The sequence below is a fragment of the Symphodus melops genome (assembly GCF_947650265.1).
Source record: "Symphodus melops genome assembly, chromosome: 2".
In the NCBI taxonomy this organism is placed as follows: Eukaryota; Metazoa; Chordata; class Actinopteri; order Labriformes; family Labridae; genus Symphodus; species Symphodus melops.
The window spans coordinates 12,477,742-12,490,447 of NC_136692.1; the positions used below are offsets into that span (position 1 = coordinate 12,477,742).

Below are 12,706 nucleotides of genomic sequence, written 5' to 3' on the forward strand. Positions count from 1 at the left end.
TTTGAATAAATTGTCAAACATTGCTCAAGAGGTGCAAGCTGCGTCCTCTGTGGCTCAGGCGCGACACTCGGGCCACTGTTTCGCATCAGACCGCTGTCCAGTGCCATGTATGATCAGACCAAACGCCCTGGAAAGAGAAGCAGTGGTCAGGTCCTTTCCAAGCTCCCACAAAGCAGCAGCAGCGGGCTTTGGAGTGAGGCACGAGCTGGGGGAGGGAGAGAGAGAGAGAGAACATGAGAAAAAGGAAATCCTCAGTATAATTTAATGTTGGTGAAAAGAGGTAAATACCTATTAAAATCTACATTAATGATTATAGAAGCAAAATAAAAAACATTAATATATGATTTTGGGAGAAACGTGATCTTTATGCCTTTTATTGAGCCTGTGTGTCTCCTAACCACCATAACAGCAGCCTGTTTTTATAGTTTGTGTCAGGTTTTGTCAAGTTTTGACACAATTTCTCAATGAGTGTCATTAAATGTACAATATGATCAACTTGTGACTGTTGAATTGGTAATGTGTGTGTAAGCTCATGCTGAATATTTGGCAGGTTTAAGCAGCATGATGCTCGGTTGATATTATATTGCACCACCGCTGATTGTTGATGTTTGTGTTCACGTTTCTGTTGGTCTTTAAAATCAAACAGAAGTTATATTAAATCAGAGCTTACTTTAGTTTTATCCTGATATCTAGAGAAATACTCTACCTCATTATGCAGTATTATAATATCAGCCTGCATGGTGACCTGTTTCTGTATAACACACTCTTCACACAGACTGTAAACATGTACACATTAGTAATAATACAGGCCAGATTTATAGTATTTAGGTTTTTTAAAAACCTTACTAGACCAATTTTTTTCACTGAAACATAACTGTACAGTCAATGAACCGCTATCTATGAGCTGATTTTTATTACAATGCATTGGTTTGAAATATTCCACTCACAAAAACTAAATAACAACATCAAGAAACAGAGCATGTCAGTTATTAGGTTTGCTCACGTTATAAAGTAAAATAAAAAGATAAATCATGACTGATAAGTAACCTAGTTTAGACTGCTAATATGTTAGCTCGCTAGCTAATGCTTAAAGCAATGACACATAAATCACACTTTATTACTTACCGAAAAAACGTCAAAGATCCTTTACAGTCCACAGGTCCGTGACATTAGTTTACTGCCGAAAGAACAGCTTTAACCAGCTCAAAAAAGACGAAAAAACTGAACAAAAAAGCTCCGTGATGTCGGCTTCCCTTCACGACGTAACTAGTTATTTACCAAGAGCGCTACGCAAGATCCGCGGCTGTCAATCATCGCCGACGCCATGTATGACGTAAAATCCCGTTTTTTAAGCTCAAATAACTTATTTAAAACAAACTTCACAGAAAAATGAGCACTTGAACACCATGTAGGGTGATAATATCTAATGATCACAGCAGAGTTTAGGTTTGGAAAAAACATTATGTGACGAGTATTATAACATAACAGTTTGACCCAAGTCCCGTCTGTTATCATTGAGGAGGCGGGGTTTATGACCTATGCTGCAGGCAGTCAGTAGGGGGAGCTCTAAAAATAAAAGCTTCACTCCACAGGGGACCTTGTCTCTCCGTTATTTTTACAGTAAATAGACTGGTGGAGTTTTGAGTCCTAAAACCAGGAAGTGGTTTAGACGCCTGAAATAAATTTTTCAGATTTTTAAGGTTTTTATTTTTGGTTTAGAAGATGTTTCCACTTCCACTAGTGGCTTTACTTGCAAGTGCAGCAAAATTTGAATAGAATTCAAAGAGGTCTACACGCCATTCATAAAACAGCACATTTTGTGTATCGCATAATGCTTACGTTGTGCCCCATGTACAGAAGTTGCATTCCTCCAGGTAGGCGGCCCAGGTCCCGGTCAGAACTGTAATGTCATCACCTGTCTCTCCAACCTATTTCCTATTCTATCCTCTGTACGACTGAATCGAGACAAAATGGCAAAAAAAAAAAAAAAAAAAAGAGAAGCAACATATTATGAAAATAATTTGTTAGTTAGTTTTAAGGATATACTCTGATCACAGCTTCCAGGTGTGCTGATTAAACCTGCTTCTAGAGCAATTCCTTTTCTTCATTTCATAAGCAGGCATAAGTAAAATGATGGTTTTAAACTCACTATCGTCTATCACAGGCAACAAAAAAGCATTATTGTTGTAAGGACAGTCTACTCTTTTTTCCATGTGTGTTGTTTACATTCGTTCTTAATAATAACACTGAGTTTAATGTAATCAACACAAACTCACAGTAAAGCAAATATTTTCAGATAGATTTTGCTGAAAGGCATTGATCAGATTCCAAATGTGGCCTTATAAGTACGAGTTAATAAGTACACAGTAAATAGTTCACTCTCTGTGGGATATAAATGTTTTAAACATATTTTTTTGCAATCGTTCTAAAGTCAGCTTAGAAAAAAGAGGGGGTATTAATGTGGGGAAGTTTCACATTACTGACTGAAGGAATATGAATGTGAATAGTTTTATAGCAGCTTTGTCTTTTTGTCCTTTTTTTTTGTCTCTGTGGCATTTTTTTGCTGTTTGCAACAGAACATAGAATGATATGATGAAGTCTGGTTGTTTTCTGTCAATTGAAAGTATGCAGAATATTGAATGGGGTGACAGGGTTATTGATCAGTGAGGGCTGCACTAATCCACTTCTATTATTTGTTACTGCAGTGGCTTAAACATGCTGCAAATCACAACACATGTACAGAGGAAGGTTTACTTTCCATATAAACACAGGGTGGCACCCAGAATCAAATAGATTCAAACGTTAATATCACATATTTCAGCCAATAGAAACTCACTGCATTTTTCTGGAAAGCTTCCTGTGTTTTTTTTTGTGTGCTAGAAACAGAAACATACTGATAAATATAAAAACAAGCTAAAACCTACAAAGACAATGCAGAACGTAAAGATAGTAAACACAGTAAACACAAGACACATATAACAAAAGGGTTCTGTAACTTTTCTGTCAAACAACTTAAACACCACAACACACAACTTCATTTAAAGGGAAATTATGTTTTTTTTTTTTTTTAATGAAGACTGAAGAGTAACCAACTCAGCCTATGATGAATGTTTTTGGATATGTGGTAGGCAAACCGGAGCGTCCCGGAGGAAAAAACCTACAAAGGGTTGGGGGGGGTTATTGTCGGGGGGAGTTATTGTCGGGGGGAGAGGGAAGAAGGTTCTTTCTTTTTCTTCCAACTCTCAGGTTTTCTCAGTCCCAGGAAGTGCCTGGCTTGCTTAAACCAGGACTTCTGCTGCTCTGGCTTTTGAGGCTGCATTGTTTCCACAGCTTCAGTAGCCTCTGCAGTTTCTGTCACTCCTGAAGTTCCTACAGTTTCTGTAAGTCCCACAGGTCCTGAATTTCCTGGAGCTTCTGCGGTGACTTGGGGGAGAGTCTCTTCCATGCATGAAGGTTCGCCTTGCTTCTCCTCACAACTTGCTCTCTTTTTTGTTGGAAGCATGCGATCCTCCAGATGAGCCTCAAGTTCACTTGAGAGCTCCTTGTTTTGTGAGATCAGGAGCTGAATCTGGGTTTTCTGCTCCTCCACTTCTTCGCACTGGATGCTCTCCGTGTTCATCTGCTGCAGGGTCTTGATCTTTTCCTCCATCTTTTCTGCGTTCAAATTCTCGATTGAAAGCTGATTGTCTGCCACAGTGTTATACAGAGACTGTGTTTCGGCCTCAGGTTCTTTCTGACAGCTCTCAGCCTGCGGTGTCAGAGCCAGTACATCAGTTTGGTATCTTGGGTTGTGCTCTTTGCTGGACGCTCTAAACTCCTCCAGTTGTTCTTGGAGAAGCTTGCTGTTGTCCTTTTCCTTCTGGAGCTCAGCAGTAAGCTTGTCCTGGCTGGTTTTATAAGCCACTTGTAGCTCCTCAAACTGCTCCTTGATGACTTTCTGATCACTGAGCTGAGTTTTCAGGCCCTCAAGCTCAGTAAAGTTAATCTTCTCTGTCTCAAAAGCAGCCTGTTGCAGGACAGCAATCTCCTCTCTCGCCTTCTGACCGAGGACATCCAGTTCAGCTTTCAAGGTCGATATCACCTGCTGGTCTCGGGACACTCTTTCTGCGTGAGACTGACCTTGCTGCTCATTCTTGCACTGAAGTGTCTCCACCAACTGCTTGGTAGCGAGCATGTCGGCTTCATACCTGATCTTGAGCTCATGGTATGAAACTTTGCTGCTGTCCAGTTCTTCTTGAATGACCTTATTTTTCTCTTTCTCACTCTGGAGCTCTTTTGTAAACTTGTCGTTGCAAACTACGTATGCCACCTTGAGCTCCTCGTAGTCAACATGAAGATCTTTCTTCTTCCTCTGCCTGGTGGTGTCGTTCACTTTTTGGGCGATCTGAAATGCAGAGAGGGTCTCTTCTTTGCTGTACTTTTCGAGCCTCTCCAGCTCTCTCCTGGTGTCTTTTCCCCGGTTTATATACATTTCCTTGAGGGCTTTCTGCTTTGCCAGATGTTGCTTTGTCTCCTCCAACTCTTGGCTGATCAGGAGTTTTTCGTTCCTCTCCTTACAGCAGTGTTGCCTCTCTCTCTCCAGCAGATCCGTGAGGTTTCTCACATCTTGATGAAGTCTTTCGAGCTCCATGTCTCGACCATTGCCCTGCTGTCTGAAGGTGTTGTTGTTCCTTCTTTGGTGGGTTGGTCGCTGCATTTTCTTTGGCTGGTTGTTTAAGTCACAAATAAATGCTGCTGTTGTTTGTAAATTGTCTCTGATGAACAGATATGTTGATCTGAGGTGATAGTTGAGTTATCTCTCTTAATGCTGCCGCTTGTTGAAAGGGTCAAATTCAACTGACTGTCGGGAAAGCTGTTGTCTCAAAGACCTGATGACTCATCAAAGACACTTAGAATGGCCCTCATGGGCGCTTTGATCTTGGAATTCTGACGTCATTTGGAGCCAGACTGCGCAGTAGAGACCAGTGGGAGGAGCCCTGGCAACACGCCCCGCCCATTTAGCGGACTGCTGCTTACGCAGCCCAGCTACGCCAAGAACTTAAGAATCTTTACAGAGGGAAATTCATCTACCGACCATAGAGGTGAGTACAAAACCACCATATATTTCAAGTCAAATATCTAAACGTAGTTAATTTAAAAATTAAGAAAATCATGCGTTTTATATTACGGTAATTATTGAATTTAAACCTTTTTTCTTTATGTCCTGCATGTGTTGTATATTGCTACTGGATGCCTTGAATTTCCCTCGGAATCTATCTATCTAAACTGTGGGTTAGTAAACCCTTTATTTTTGGAAAAGAAAACGAAATAAACTATTTTAAGCTAAGTTAGCAACATAAGTTGTGTAGTGATCTAATATATGCTGGTGAAAATATGTTATATGATATAAAGTAGTGGTAAAAGATGCACATAGTACTAAAGTCATATCTGCTATCACTAGTTACTTCAGTTCTATATACATTTACATGAACATTTATGTAAATTATGTGAGAGTATGTGTTTCTGTGCATTACTGTGGAGCTGGTAAATGAATCTGTTTCATGAAGGTTTCTGTTTGTATGGACCTTTTCTCTGTTTCTTTTCCTTGTCTAAGATGTTGTGTATCTCATTGAAATTGATTATCATCCTCATTTTAGACACAAGGAAGAAGAAAGATGGCTGACACAGACACTAGAGGTAAGTGTAGTAATCAGGGTTGTCTAAAACGTTATTGAGATACATGAGGTTAATTATAAAAAATGCTGAATGTTTCATACATCTTTCATGCTGTACCCCTGCCAGCTCACCTGATGGTCTCCCTTACTTTTTTCTCCTCTCAGTGAACACCTTTGGACTGTGGAAGGAAGAAAGCATGAAAACTCCTCACAGAGACTCCTGTCAGATGGGGATTCAAACCAGTAACCTCCTCACTTTTATAGCTGAACCACCGTTCAGACTATGTGTTATAAATAAAATAACGTATTCATTGATTTGAACCTTTTCTCTCCTTTTTTAAGCTGTAAAAAAATAACTTCTTGTGTTCTTCTAGATCAATGACAGAAGTCACAATCGGGCAACACATGGCTTTAAAAATACTTTAACACTAACCTGCATTAAAGACAGCATGCAGATGAAGAGAGTAGAGTGGTATGATACAGACACGACTGAGAAGGCAATTACATTTACATTTTATTCAATCACATATGAAATGTAATACTAGTCTTGTAACTTACTTTAAAAAATACAGATTGTGCTTAAAAACATAGTGTGGTATTTTAAGTTACTGTGTTCTTTCACTTGGTTGTTCACTTAGATGGAGGTAGTATTTAAGGTTGTTGTGGGTTAAACAGGTTTGAAAGAGGCAAATGAATGCACAGTATTTTAAAGTTATAGCAGATTAATCTAAAAATAAAAATAAAATGTGGCTTATAAGAAAAACCTCGGTATTAAACAGCATCTCATTTCTTCTGTTGATGTTTTGAATAAATTGTCAAACATTGCTCAAGAGGTGCAAGCTGCGTCCTCTGTGGCTCAGGCGCGACACTCGGGCCACTGTTTCGCATCAGACCGCTGTCCAGTGCCATGTATGATCAGACCAAACGCCCTGGAAAGAGAAGCAGTGGTCAGGTCCTTTCCAAGCTCCCACAAAGCAGCAGCAGCGGGCTTTGGAGTGAGGCACGAGCTGGGGGAGGGAGAGAGAGAGAGAGAACATGAGAAAAAGGAAATCCTCAGTATAATTTAATGTTGGTGAAAAGAGGTAAATACCTATTAAAATCTACATTAATGATTATAGAAGCAAAATAAAAAACATTAATATATGATTTTGGGAGAAACGTGATCTTTATGCCTTTTATTGAGCCTGTGTGTCTCCTAACCACCATAACAGCAGCCTGTTTTTATAGTTTGTGTCAGGTTTTGTCAAGTTTTGACACAATTTCTCAATGAGTGTCATTAAATGTACAATATGATCAACTTGTGACTGTTGAATTGGTAATGTGTGTGTAAGCTCATGCTGAATATTTGGCAGGTTTAAGCAGCATGATGCTCGGTTGATATTATATTGCACCACCGCTGATTGTTGATGTTTGTGTTCACGTTTCTGTTGGTCTTTAAAATCAAACAGAAGTTATATTAAATCAGAGCTTACTTTAGTTTTATCCTGATATCTAGAGAAATACTCTACCTCATTATGCAGTATTATAATATCAGCCTGCATGGTGACCTGTTTCTGTATAACACACTCTTCACACAGACTGTAAACATGTACACATTAGTAATAATACAGGCCAGATTTATAGTATTTAGGTTTTTTAAAAACCTTACTAGACCAATTTTTTTCACTGAAACATAACTGTACAGTCAATGAACCGCTATCTATGAGCTGATTTTTATTACAATGCATTGGTTTGAAATATTCCACTCACAAAAACTAAATAACAACATCAAGAAACAGAGCATGTCAGTTATTAGGTTTGCTCACGTTATAAAGTAAAATAAAAAGATAAATCATGACTGATAAGTAACCTAGTTTAGACTGCTAATATGTTAGCTCGCTAGCTAATGCTTAAAGCAATGACACATAAATCACACTTTATTACTTACCGAAAAAACGTCAAAGATCCTTTACAGTCCACAGGTCCGTGACATTAGTTTACTGCCGAAAGAACAGCTTTAACCAGCTCAAAAAAGACGAAAAAACTGAACAAAAAAGCTCCGTGATGTCGGCTTCCCTTCACGACGTAACTAGTTATTTACCAAGAGCGCTACGCAAGATCCGCGGCTGTCAATCATCGCCGACGCCATGTATGACGTAAAATCCCGTTTTTTAAGCTCAAATAACTTATTTATTTAAAACAAACTTCACAGAAAAATGAGCACTTGAACACCATGTAGGGTGATAATATCTAATGATCACAGCAGAGTTTAGGTTTGGAAAAAACATTATGTGACGAGTATTATAACATAACAGTTTGACCCAAGTCCCGTCTGTTATCATTGAGGAGGCGGGGTTTATGACCTATGCTGCAGGCAGTCAGTAGGGGGAGCTCTAAAAATAAAAGCTTCACTCCACAGGGGACCTTGTCTCTCCGTTATTTTTACAGTAAATAGACTGGTGGAGTTTTGAGTCCTAAAACCAGGAAGTGGTTTAGACGCCTGAAATAAATTTTTCAGATTTTTAAGGTTTTTATTTTTGGTTTAGAAGATGTTTCCACTTCCACTAGTGGCTTTACTTGCAAGTGCAGCAAAATTTGAATAGAATTCAAAGAGGTCTACACGCCATTCATAAAACAGCACATTTTGTGTATCGCATAATGCTTACGTTGTGCCCCATGTACAGAAGTTGCATTCCTCCAGGTAGGCGGCCCAGGTCCCGGTCAGAACTGTAATGTCATCACCCGTCTCTCCAACCTATTTCCTATTCTATCCTCTGTACGACTGAATCGAGACAAAATGGCAAAAAAAAAAAAAAAAAAAAGAGAAGCAACATATTATGAAAATAATTTGTTAGTTAGTTTTAAGGATATACTCTGATCACAGCTTCCAGGTGTGCTGATTAAACCTGCTTCTAGAGCAATTCCTTTTCTTCATTTCATAAGCAGGCATAAGTAAAATGATGGTTTTAAACTCACTATCGTCTATCACAGGCAACAAAAAAGCATTATTGTTGTAAGGACAGTCTACTCTTTTTTCCATGTGTGTTGTTTACATTCGTTCTTAATAATAACACTGAGTTTAATGTAATCAACACAAACTCACAGTAAAGCAAATATTTTCAGATAGATTTTGCTGAAAGGCATTGATCAGATTCCAAATGTGGCCTTATAAGTACGAGTTAATAAGTACACAGTAAATAGTTCACTCTCTGTGGGATATAAATGTTTTAAACATATTTTTTTGCAATCGTTCTAAAGTCAGCTTAGAAAAAAGAGGGGGTATTAATGTGGGGAAGTTTCACATTACTGACTGAAGGAATATGAATGTGAATAGTTTTATAGCAGCTTTGTCTTTTTGTCCTTTTTTTTTGTCTCTGTGGCATTTTTTTGCTGTTTGCAACAGAACATAGAATGATATGATGAAGTCTGGTTGTTTTCTGTCAATTGAAAGTATGCAGAATATTGAATGGGGTGACAGGGTTATTGATCAGTGAGGGCTGCACTAATCCACTTCTATTATTTGTTACTGCAGTGGCTTAAACATGCTGCAAATCACAACACATGTACAGAGGAAGGTTTACTTTCCATATAAACACAGGGTGGCACCCAGAATCAAATAGATTCAAACGTTAATATCACATATTTCAGCCAATAGAAACTCACTGCATTTTTCTGGAAAGCTTCCTGTGTTTTTTTTTGTGTGCTAGAAACAGAAACATACTGATAAATATAAAAACAAGCTAAAACCTACAAAGACAATGCAGAACGTAAAGATAGTAAACACAGTAAACACAAGACACATATAACAAAAGGGTTCTGTAACTTTTCTGTCAAACAACTTAAACACCACAACACACAACTTCATTTAAAGGGAAATTATGTTTTTTTTTTTTTTTTATGAAGACTGAAGAGTAACCAACTCAGCCTATGATGAATGTTTTTGGATATGTGGTAGGCAAACCGGAGCGTCCCGGAGGAAAAAACCTACAAAGGGTTGGGGGGGGTTATTGTCGGGGGGAGTTATTGTCGGGGGGAGAGGGAAGAAGGTTCTTTCTTTTTCTTCCAACTCTCAGGTTTTCTCAGTCCCAGGAAGTGCCTGGCTTGCTTAAACCAGGACTTCTGCTGCTCTGGCTTTTGAGGCTGCATTGTTTCCACAGCTTCAGTAGCCTCTGCAGTTTCTGTCACTCCTGAAGTTCCTACAGTTTCTGTAAGTCCCACAGGTCCTGAATTTCCTGGAGCTTCTGCGGTGACTTGGGGGAGAGTCTCTTCCATGCATGAAGGTTCGCCTTGCTTCTCCTCACAACTTGCTCTCTTTTTTGTTGGAAGCATGCGATCCTCCAGATGAGCCTCAAGTTCACTTGAGAGCTCCTTGTTTTGTGAGATCAGGAGCTGAATCTGGGTTTTCTGCTCCTCCACTTCTTCGCACTGGATGCTCTCCGTGTTCATCTGCTGCAGGGTCTTGATCTTTTCCTCCATCTTTTCTGCGTTCAAATTCTCGATTGAAAGCTGATTGTCTGCCACAGTGTTATACAGAGACTGTGTTTCGGCCTCAGGTTCTTTCTGACAGCTCTCAGCCTGCGGTGTCAGAGCCAGTACATCAGTTTGGTATCTTGGGTTGTGCTCTTTGCTGGACGCTCTAAACTCCTCCAGTTGTTCTTGGAGAAGCTTGCTGTTGTCCTTTTCCTTCTGGAGCTCAGCAGTAAGCTTGTCCTGGCTGGTTTTATAAGCCACTTGTAGCTCCTCAAACTGCTCCTTGATGACTTTCTGATCACTGAGCTGAGTTTTCAGGCCCTCAAGCTCAGTAAAGTTAATCTTCTCTGTCTCAAAAGCAGCCTGTTGCAGGACAGCAATCTCCTCTCTCGCCTTCTGACCGAGGACATCCAGTTCAGCTTTCAAGGTCGATATCACCTGCTGGTCTCGGGACACTCTTTCTGCGTGAGACTGACCTTGCTGCTCATTCTTGCACTGAAGTGTCTCCACCAACTGCTTGGTAGCGAGCATGTCGGCTTCATACCTGATCTTGAGCTCATGGTATGAAACTTTGCTGCTGTCCAGTTCTTCTTGAATGACCTTATTTTTCTCTTTCTCACTCTGGAGCTCTTTTGTAAACTTGTCGTTGCAAACTACGTATGCCACCTTGAGCTCCTCGTAGTCAACATGAAGATCTTTCTTCTTCCTCTGCCTGGTGGTGTCGTTCACTTTTTGGGCGATCTGAAATGCAGAGAGGGTCTCTTCTTTGCTGTACTTTTCGAGCCTCTCCAGCTCTCTCCTGGTGTCTTTTCCCCGGTTTATATACATTTCCTTGAGGGCTTTCTGCTTTGCCAGATGTTGCTTTGTCTCCTCCAACTCTTGGCTGATCAGGAGTTTTTCGTTCCTCTCCTTACAGCAGTGTTGCCTCTCTCTCTCCAGCAGATCCGTGAGGTTTCTCACATCTTGATGAAGTCTTTCGAGCTCCATGTCTCGACCATTGCCCTGCTGTCTGAAGGTGTTGTTGTTCCTTCTTTGGTGGGTTGGTCGCTGCATTTTCTTTGGCTGGTTGTTTAAGTCACAAATAAATGCTGCTGTTGTTTGTAAATTGTCTCTGATGAACAGATATGTTGATCTGAGGTGATAGTTGAGTTATCTCTCTTAATGCTGCCGCTTGTTGAAAGGGTCAAATTCAACTGACTGTCGGGAAAGCTGTTGTCTCAAAGACCTGATGACTCATCAAAGACACTTAGAATGGCCCTCATGGGCGCTTTGATCTTGGAATTCTGACGTCATTTGGAGCCAGACTGCGCAGTAGAGACCAGTGGGAGGAGCCCTGGCAACACGCCCCGCCCATTTAGCGGACTGCTGCTTACGCAGCCCAGCTACGCCAAGAACTTAAGAATCTTTACAGAGGGAAATTCATCTACCGACCATAGAGGTGAGTACAAAACCACCATATATTTCAAGTCAAATATCTAAACGTAGTTAATTTAAAAATTAAGAAAATCATGCGTTTTATATTACGGTAATTATTGAATTTAAACCTTTTTTCTTTATGTCCTGCATGTGTTGTATATTGCTACTGGATGCCTTGAATTTCCCTCGGAATCTATCTATCTAAACTGTGGGTTAGTAAACCCTTTATTTTTGGAAAAGAAAACGAAATAAACTATTTTAAGCTAAGTTAGCAACATAAGTTGTGTAGTGATCTAATATATGCTGGTGAAAATATGTTATATGATATAAAGTAGTGGTAAAAGATGCACATAGTACTAAAGTCATATCTGCTATCACTAGTTACTTCAGTTCTATATACATTTACATGAACATTTATGTAAATTATGTGAGAGTATGTGTTTCTGTGCATTACTGTGGAGCTGGTAAATGAATCTGTTTCATGAAGGTTTCTGTTTGTATGGACCTTTTCTCGGTTTCTTTTCCTTGTCTAAGATGTTGTGTATCTCATTGAAATTGATTATCATCCTCATTTTAGACACAAGGAAGAAGAAAGATGGCTGACACAGACACTAGAGGTAAGTGTAGTAATCAGGGTTGTCTAAAACGTTATTGAGATACATGAGGTTAATTATAAAAAATGCTGAATGTTTCATACATCTTTCATGCTGTACCCCTGCCAGCTCACCTGATGGTCTCCCTTACTTTTTTCTCCTCTCAGTGAACACCTTTGGACTGTGGAAGGAAGAAAGCATGAAAACTCCTCACAGAGACTCCTGTCAGATGGGGATTCAAACCAGTAACCTCCTCACTTTTATAGCTGAACCACCGTTCAGACTATGTGTTATAAATAAAATAACGTATTCATTGATTTGAACCTTTTCTCTCCTTTTTTAAGCTGTAAAAAAATAACTTCTTGTGTTCTTCTAGATCAATGACAGAAGTCACAATCGGGCAACACATGGCTTTAAAAATACTTTAACACTAACCTGCATTAAAGACAGCATGCAGATGAAGAGAGTAGAGTGGTATGATACAGACACGACTGAGAAGGCAATTACATTTACATTTTATTCAATCACATATGAAATGTAATACTAGTCTTGTAACTTACTTTAAAAAATACAGATTGTGCTTAAAAACATAGT

The 12,706-nt window shown here is 39.5% G+C and overlaps 2 long non-coding RNA genes across 2 annotated transcripts; both read left to right on the plus strand.

The window, feature by feature from the left end:
• The first annotated feature begins 4,916 nt into the window (after nt 1-4,916).
• Nucleotides 4,917-5,975, plus strand: LOC306820079. The gene is made up of 2 exons (XR_013778637.1): nt 4,917-5,676; nt 5,820-5,975. It is a non-coding gene; the product is annotated as an uncharacterized lncRNA (long non-coding RNA).
• A 5,401-nt stretch (nt 5,976-11,376) lies between these two features.
• Nucleotides 11,377-12,435, plus strand: LOC306820309. Its single transcript, XR_013778660.1, has 2 exons — nt 11,377-12,136; nt 12,280-12,435. It is a non-coding gene; the product is annotated as an uncharacterized lncRNA (long non-coding RNA).
• Nucleotides 12,436-12,706: the final 271 nt, after the last annotated feature.